Below are 9,600 nucleotides of genomic sequence, written 5' to 3' on the forward strand. Positions count from 1 at the left end.
ACAACACTTGTCCAGGTAACAGCGTATACCCACTGATTGCAGAGCTTGAAATAAAGTGCTGAGGTTGTGCAAATGTTCCTGGCAGGAACGCCCGGTGACTGATATGTCATCTAGATAATTAACGTACGCTGGGATAGACTGTGGCATAAGCTGCTCCAGGAACCATTTTCAAATTAGCTGGCACTGAAGAGACACCAAATGGAAGGCGCTTGTACTTGTATAAGCCAAAAGGTGTGTTGATAACCAAGATGTTCAAGGAATGGGAATCCAAAGGTAACTGGTGGTATGCCTCAGCCAGGTTGGTCTTAGAAAAGTACTCGTCCCCACAAGCTTGGCGGGAAGTTCTTCCTGTTGGGAAATGGGGTAAGTGTCTACTAAGGACTGAGCATTGACAGTAGCACTGAAGTACCAAAACAGCTGAAGGGACCCATTGGGTTTCCATATGACCACCAATGGTGTCGCCCAAGCACTGTATGTCACAGACTTGAGGACGCCAGCAGCCTGGAGCCGATGAAGTTCCTGCATGACTGCTAGCTGTGAGGCCACCAGAATGGGTCTGGCCTGGAAAAAGCAAGGCTGCACATCTGGCTGAAGTGTGATGTGTGCCTCAAAGTGTGAAGCACACCCGAGATATGTCACAAACAATGATGCAAGAGCCGAGCACAGATCGTCCAGGTTCTGAAAAGGAACAGCCAGGGAAATGACCATAACTTCTTCGGAAATTGAAAAGCCAAACAGTTGAAATGCATCTAGTCCAAAAATATTTGAAGCTGAGGGATGGTCGACGACAAATAGGGTAAAGAGCCAGGGAACATGTTCGTAGGTGGACTGTTCACAAAGGGGAATGGAACCGTCGCCACAGGCAACCAAACATCAAGAGGGTGGCAACAATGCAGGAGAGGCCAAGCGAATATACAATGCAATATTTATCCGGGAGATGGTGGCCCCAGTGCCAACCTGAAAACTGACATCCTCGGTAAAAAGGCGGAGCGTGAGAGGTAGCCTCCGTACTGATGGGTCCCCCAGCGGGACAACTGATTGCAGAGGATGTACTGTATCCTGAGGCCCATTAGGGGTGAGTCGAACGAGTATGACAAACAGATCACATGTGGCCCTCCTTCTTACACAGCATGCACGTTTTCCAGCAATGGGGCAATCAGCTAGAGCATGTGCGGTAAAGCACTGTGGGCAAGATGGAAGCTGGCCACACGACCAGCTCTGGTACCATAGAGACATCAGACAAAGAGGAGTCCCAATGCCACTGGCCTCTGTTGGCTGGGCCACATCGACATTGCAAGGGTGGAACCCACAGAGATGCGTCGATCGCAGCCACTTGCAGCTGAGCCTTGAGACACTCATTAGCCACCTCAGCAATTTCAGATGAGTGGGCAATTCGGAGAATCTCTTCCAATGAGGGATTATTGAGTTTCAATGCCTCAGTGTGGACCTCAGTATCGGGAGCCAGCTGAACCACCACATCCTGGACCAGGGAGTCCACATACGAAGCCTTACATTGCTGATTGGTGCATTTAAAATCACATTGATGGCTGAGATCCTGCAAGTCCATGACCCAGGAACGATATTATTGTCCAGGCTGTTTATGGCACTGGTGGAACTCCTGCAGAGGGGCGACCACATAGTAGCACTGGGAATAATAGTTTGACAGCAAAAGGCATATCTCCTGGAAAGAGAGAGCTACAGGATCAGACAAGGGTGCCAACTTGCGGAGAAGAAAGAATGTGTCTGGGGTGGCCCAAGACAAAAACAATGGCCACTGCAGTAGGTCATCCGTGATTTGAAAAGCCGTGAAATGTTGTTTCACCCTATGTAAGTATGTTTTACAGTCTTCTTTAGCGTCATCAAAAGTTGGGAATGACAGCGGATGTGGGGAAAGCATCGGACACCCGAGGACTTGAAGCTGTTGTGGTAATGTGTCCCGGGCATCAACTGTACCCATTAGCAACCACATCGACTTTTGTAATTTGTCTAACTGGAGGCTGCTGCTGCTGCACGAGCTGCTGCTGTTGTTATTGCAACAGACAGACCAACTTAGCCTCGATGCGAACAACTATCACGGTTTACCTTGTCACCAGAATGTTGTAACGACGGCAGGAACGGTCGGGGGATTGCCACTAACGAAAATGCGGCGGGATCGAATGGTAGCGGCCGGCGAACAAACAAGTCAGACGAATGGGAATGGAAGGACAAGCACGATGACAGACAACCAAGAAGACACCGAGATCAACAAGAAAGTATTAAACAATGGGGTCCCAAGAGAGAACCTCAAGAAATTAAAACAAGATCCCCTCATAAACAGGAAGAAAGCACACGCAATGTAAACACGATGTCTGTAAGAGAGATATCAACCAACTCAATGCGAACACCAGACTGCCTCACCAATCTTTTTTCTTTATTGTTATTTTAACACTTCATACAAATGGTGGGCTGGCAGCGGCAATATTACGCCGCTCTTCGGTCACAGATAGCACAAATAGAAACAAGGAAGGTACAGAAAAACAAAACATAATGGTGGACAAAAAACAGTAGACACATGAGTAAAAAACATGGAGCCATTTACAGGTGTAGTAAAACAAAAAACGTTCAGCACTTGTACACAAACAATGATGACTGAAATGACACACGTGAACGATGGAGCATGGGCGGTGAAAACACTGAGGCACTAACACGACGGTACACACAAAGAACTGATGGTGATGATCTCTGGTGCGCAAATGTTCACTTGACGTGTACGGGTCCGGGGACCTGCCAAAAGGGGAAAAGGTGGGGGAGGAAGGGGAGGGGAGGGTGTAGATGCCAGTGGCAGAGGAGATGGAAGGTGGAGGAAAGAAGGTATGGGGGGGGGCGGTAGGGGAAGCCCAGGGGGAGGAGGGGGGAAGGAAGGGAGGAGGAAGAGAAGGCAGAGAGGGTGCCCTAAGGAAAAAACACAGGGTGTGGAAGGGGAGGATCAAAATTGGTAGGAGGGGGAGATGGAGGGGAGAAGGACATCATCAGGGAGGGGAAGTTGGTGGAAGCCACTATGGGTGAGGGTATGGAGAATGGAGAGATGGAGAGCAGGTGGAAGGTGGGAAAACAGGCACGGCAGCAGACGGGGGTGGGAGAGGATGGGAGCGACAAGTGGGTGAGGGGGATCAAGTTTATGGGAGTTGTAAAGGATCTGCATCCGTAGCTAGCCGAGTGAGAGGCAGGTGCATAAATAGACGATAGCATATGTCGCTAATGGACGCTGGGATCACGTGCTTCACAGTGGCGTCCTCACGTTAGACTCGAGGCCAGGAGCTCACGCAGCCACAGCTTATGGCGCGACTGCTACAGAGACCTCTAGTGGTCATCGAGTTCCATGCCGTCTAATGCGGATTCGAAACCCACAGCAGTCGGTACCAGACACCCATACAATGGAATCTCTCTACTATGAGGAAAGTAAGATTTACATTTTGTAAAGGAAAAAGATCGTTCCTAGTGTCCTTAGGAATATGACTTTTAAAAATATAAAGCAAACTTAGGAGATACCTAACCAAAGCAGATTTATCAAGTTCCGAAAATCTATTATTGAGTATGGTGCGTGTGGTGTCTTATTTCCAGCAAAAACACACTGAAGGGAGAATAAACATTCTACATCTACATCTACGTCTACATGGTTACTCTGCAGTTCACACTTAAGTGCCTGACAGAGGGTTCATCGAACCATTTTCATACTACTTCCCTACCATTCCACTCTCGAATGGCGCATGGGAAAAAGGAACACCTAAATCTTTCCGTTCGAGCGCTAATTTCTCTTATTTTATTATGATGATCATTTCTCTCTACACAAGTGGGTGTCAACAAAATATTTTCGCATTCGGAAGAGAAAGTTGGTGATTGAAATTTCGTAAATAGATCTCGCCGCAATGAAAACTGCCTTTGTTTCAGTGACTGCCACCCCAACTCGCGTATCATATCGGTGACACTCTCACCCCTATTGCGCGGTAACACGAAACGCGCTGCCCTTCTTTGCACTTTTTCGATGTCCTCCGTCAATCCTACCTGGTAAGGATCCTACTTCAGACAGCAATATTCCAGCAGAGGACGGACAAGTGTAATGTAGGCTGTATCTTTAGTGGATTTGTCGCATCTTCTAAGTGTTCTGCCAACAAAGTGCACTCTTTGTTTCGCCTTCTTTACAACATTATCTATGTGGTATTTCCAACTCAAGATGCTCGTAATTGTAATTCCTAGGTGTTTAGTCAAATTGACAGTCCATAGATTTGTGCGATTTATCGTATACCCGAAATTTATCGAATTTCTTTTAGTACCCATGTGGATGACCTTGCACTTTTCTTTGTTTAGTGCCAATTGCCGCTTTTCGCACCATACAGAAATTCTCCCTAGTTCATTTTGCAATTGGAATTGATCGTCTGATGATTTTACTACATGGTAAATTACAGCATCAGTTGCAAACAATCTAAGGGGGCTGCTCAGATTATCAGCTAGGTCATTTATGTAAATGAGGAACAGCAGAGGGCCTATGACATTACCTCGCTGAACGCCAGAAATCACTACTGTTCTGTTCGATGATTTACCGTCTATCACTATGAACTGTGACCTCGCTGAGAGGAAATCATGAATCCAGTCACACAACTGAGACGATACTCCATATGCACGCAATTTTATTAATAGTAGCTTGTGAGGAGCGGTATCAAAAGCCTTCTGGAAATCTAGGAATATGGAATCGATCTGAGATCCCTTGTCGGTAGCACTCATTACTTCATGCAGTTGCACAAGAACGATATTTTCTGAATCCGTGTTGGTTATGTATCAATAATTCATTTTATCGAAGGTGATTCATAATGTTCGAGTACCGTATATGCTTCAAAATCCTACTGCAAATTGAGGTCAGTGATATGGGTCTGTTATTCAATGAGTTACTCCTATTTCATTTTTTGAATATCGCTGTGATCTGTGCTACTTTCCAGTCTTTAGGAACAGACCTTTCATCAAGTGAGCAGTTGTATAGGATTGCTAGGAAAGGCGCTCTTGTGTCTGCATACGCTGAAAGGAACCTGATTGGTTACCATCTGGGCCAAGAAGACTTGCCTTTCTTAAGCGATCTGAGTTCTTTTGCAACACCTAAGACATCTACTTTTATGTCACTCATGCTAACAGCTGTTCTGGTTCCGAATTGTGGAATATTTACTTCGTCTTCTTACGTGAAGGGATTATGGAAAACTGTGTTTAGTAACTCCGCTTTAGTAGCACCTTCTTTGCGACTGGTGTACTTTACATACATCCAGAATCTCTTCGGGTTTTCTACCATATTTTGAGACAATGTTTCATTGTGGAAACTATTAAAAGCATCTCGCATTGACGTTCACACTAAATTTCGAGGTTCCGTGAAACTTAGCCAGTCATGAGGATTTTTCGTGCTTCTGAATTTGGCATGCTTTTTTTGGTTGCTTCTGCAACAGTGTTCTGACGCGTTTTGTGTACCATGGTGGATCACTCCCGTCTCTTCTTAACTTATGCGGTATGAATCTATCTATTGCTGTCGATACTGTACCTTTGAATTTGGGTCATATCTGGTCTATACCTACATAATTAGCTTGGAAAGAATGGAGACTCTCTCATGTGGGCTCATGAACTAATAGTTCAAAGTAATTCTCAGAGAAAGCATTTAGTACAATTTCGGAAGATGTTTTCTGTCTACCACTGGCTTTGAACATGTATTTTCGCCAAAAAATCGAGGGTACATTGAAGTCTCCACCAATTATAAGTATGAGTGGGGTACTTATTTGTAATGTGATTCAAGTTTTCCTAGATCCATTCAGGTATTATACCATCTGACTCGGGGGCGTCGTTAGAAGGAGCCAATTATTTATTTTGGCATGGCTTTTGAGTATAGCCTCTACCCATAGTAATTTGCAGGAACTATTTATTTCAGCTTCACTGCAAGATAAACTACTACAAACAGGCACTAACAGACCACCACCTACTTTATTTAATCTATCCTTTCTGAGCACACTTTGCGCCTCTGTAAAATTTTTGGCAGAATTTATCTCCGGCTTTCCCCAGCTTTCTGTTCCTATAACGATTTCAGCTTCAGTGCTTTCTATCAGCACTTGAAACTCTGGTACTTTTCCTACACAGCTACGACAATTTACAGCTACAATACCGACTGTTGCTTGGTCAATTCTTGTCGTTCCTTTGCCCTGTACCCTTTGAGACTGGAGCCCTTTTTGATCTTTCCCGAGACAGTCTAACTTAAAAAAACCGCCCTGTCCCTGCTAATCAGCCCGTGCTACACATGTAGCCGCCTCCTGACCTATTTAGCGGAACCCGAAACCCCACCACCCTATGGCGCAAGTCGAGGAATCTACAGCCTAGATGGTCGCAGAACCGTCTGAGCCTCTGATTCAGACCCTCCACTCGGCTCTTAACTAAATATCCACAAGTGGTCCTGTCGACGATGCTGCAGATGATGGTGAGCTCTGCCTTCATCTCGCTATCAAGACAGGCAGTCTTTACCAACTCAGATAGCCGCCGGAAACCAGAGAAAATCTCTTCTGATCCATAGCGACACACTTCATTAATGCCGACATGAGCCACCATCCACAGTTGGCTGCGCCCTGTACCCTTCATGGCATCCAGAAGCACCCTTTCCACATCTTGGATGACTCCCCGCAGTATGCACACAGAGTGCACATTGACTCTCTTCTTGTCCTTAGCTGGCATATCCCTGAGGGGCTCCATCACTCGCCCCTTCCCCATGACAAGCAATCCGACCCTCTGCACTCGTCCGGACCTCTCAGGAAGACCGGCCACTGACTCAGCAGGTGTGGCCGCCCTTGCTGGCTCAGAAGTACTTTCAGCACTGGGCAGAACCTCAAACCTGTCACGGAGGCATAAGCGTACAGCCTTGCGACCAGCACCAACTTTCGCCTTCCGCCCAGGTATCCGTGACCCCGCCACGGTTCGCCAATCACCGTCAGGCAAGTGTCGACCTGCAGGGCGCAGTGGCATCAGAGATTCCAGGCAATGCTACAGGTTCCACAAGCGCCAAAGCGCTCCCCTTGGTTGTCCTAATGTCACCACGGCCCAAGGCAACAGCCTGGAACCTGTCGACCATGGCCAACACATCTTCCAGCTGTTTACAGACGGTGGCCAATACCCCTGAATCCGTACGCAACAGGCGCAGTCCCTATCCATCATTAACAACTTTTTTTCCTCTCTTTTATCTCACAAGCTGTTTAAAACAAACAGATGACTGGCGATTACGCGAATTTACACTACACAGGTACTAAAATGTGATGCTACAACTCTAAAGTACTATAATACACACGAAAATTATGACTTAAACTATGCAAGCACACAAAAACACGCAAAGAAATTAAGAATTAAACTATAAAACAAATAAGTGAGCTAAGAGTATGACTTGCTGCTGGCTTCTGCTTATCCATTGGCAGCAGGGTAGCAACACAACCAGATAACCCTGCTGTAAAGGACAAAACATTTACATTTCACATATTAAATAAATGATTCCACTGTTAACTTGATGAATGTAACTATAAGAATATATAACAAAAGATGGATGTACCAAAAGAAAGTCCCTTTGCCCATACACTCCTGTAGTCAGTATGCTGCATGTGGTGGTTCCCTTCCACCAAAAACTGTCAATGCCAATAGCGAGTTCTTAGTGAACATAGGGATATAGCTATGAAAAATATAAAGCAAAGGAAGGACATACCTAAACTAACCAGATTTATCAAGATCCAAAAACCAGTTAGTTAGTGTGGTAAATGTGGTGTCTCATTTCCACCAAAAACCCGTTGAAGGGAGAATAAACATTACACCCACAAAACCGGGAGACCCTTCTGTAAAGGACAAGAAATTTAGTACATTTCGCAAGTCAAATAAATTATTCCACGGTGAACTTGATTAATATAATTGATAAGAATGTAAGGCAAAAGAAGGATATACCAAAAGAAAGAAGATTTTCCCAATGTCTCCTGTAGTCAGTACGTTGGATGTGGTGGTTCCCTTCCACCAAAAACCCAGTCGATGAGAAAATAAACATTGCACCAATAAACATTGCACCAATAAACATTGCACCAATAAAATGGGATCTCCCTGCTGTGTGGAAACAAAGACTTCCTACATTTTGTAAACCAAATAGATTGTGCTTAATGAACATAGGGATATGAAAATAAAAATGAAAGGAAAGACATATCTAAACAAAGAAGATTTATCAATGTTTTATGAAAGCGCAGCGGGACCAAACGGGAGCGGCCTGTGAACAAACAAAATGACCAGCGAAAGATGGAAACGAATAACGACGAATGAACGAACAAGACCTAACGAACAACAACACACAAATAGCAACTGGGTCACAAGTGAACCCTCACGAATCCACAACATCTACTTGTACATGGAAAGCAAGTAAACACGCCGTCTGTGGGCGAGTTGTTGATAGACTAACGCGAATATCAGATTACTTGCTGAGCGAGAGGCAGGTGCTTAAATACCTGATAGAGTACATTGCTATTGGCCGCTAGGACCAAGCGCTCCACCGTGGCGCCCTCACATGTACGAAGGCAAGGAGTGCGAGCGCACTCACGGCTAACGGCGTGACAGCTGGAGAGACCTCTAGTGGTAATTGAGGTCCATGGCATCTGGCGCGGATTCGAAACACGCGGCGCTCGGTACCAGAATCAAGATCCAAAAATCTCTTAGCAACTATGGTGCAAGTGGTGTCTCATTTACACCAAAAACCTGTTGAAAGGAGAATAAATATTGTAGCCGCACTAGCAGATCACCCTGCTCTAAAGGTCAAAAACGTTACCACGTATCACCAATCAAGTTAATTATACCACTGTTAACTTGATTAGTATAACTAATAGGAATCTAAATCAAAAGAAGTACATACCAAGAAAAGAGAGCATTTCCACGTATATCCCACGGAAACAACGAGTAAGTGGGTAAGTAAACACTGCACCCATACAATGTAACCTAACTCCAAATTGAGTGTTCTAAATAAACATAGGGATCTGACAATCAAAAATAAAATACAAAGGAAGGACATAACTAAATAAAGCAGATTTATCAAGATCCGAAAATCTGTTGGTTAGTATTATGCATGGGGAGTCTCTTGTCCACCAAAATCCCGCTGAAGGAAGAATAAACATTGTAGCACACCACCAGAACACCCCGTTGTAAAGGACAAAAATTTTACAACATTTCTCAGATCAAGTCAATTACTTCACTGTTAACTTGATACATATAACTGATAAGAATGTAAAGCAAAATACATACATAATAAAATATAGAAGATAGGCTGTTAGTCAGTATGAGGGAGGTGGTGGTTCCCTTCCACCTAAAACCCAGTTGATGGATGGTTGGTCTGTGAGGGGTTGAAGGAAACAGATTACAAAGGCCATCGTTTCCTTGTTTCAGGACCATAAAAGTATGCAAGGAACAAAAAAAAAAGCAACAGAGATGACAAGGGACGACATAGTACAAGAAGGACACAGGCAAAGGCCAGACAAAAGAAATTAAAAGTACACAGCGTGTGAAAGTGGTTGGCAGACCATGGAAACAAAAAAGGAAAAG

Source organism: Schistocerca gregaria, unplaced genomic scaffold, assembly GCF_023897955.1.
Source record: "Schistocerca gregaria isolate iqSchGreg1 unplaced genomic scaffold, iqSchGreg1.2 ptg000345l, whole genome shotgun sequence".
Lineage (NCBI taxonomy): Eukaryota > Metazoa > Arthropoda > Insecta > Orthoptera > Acrididae > Schistocerca > Schistocerca gregaria.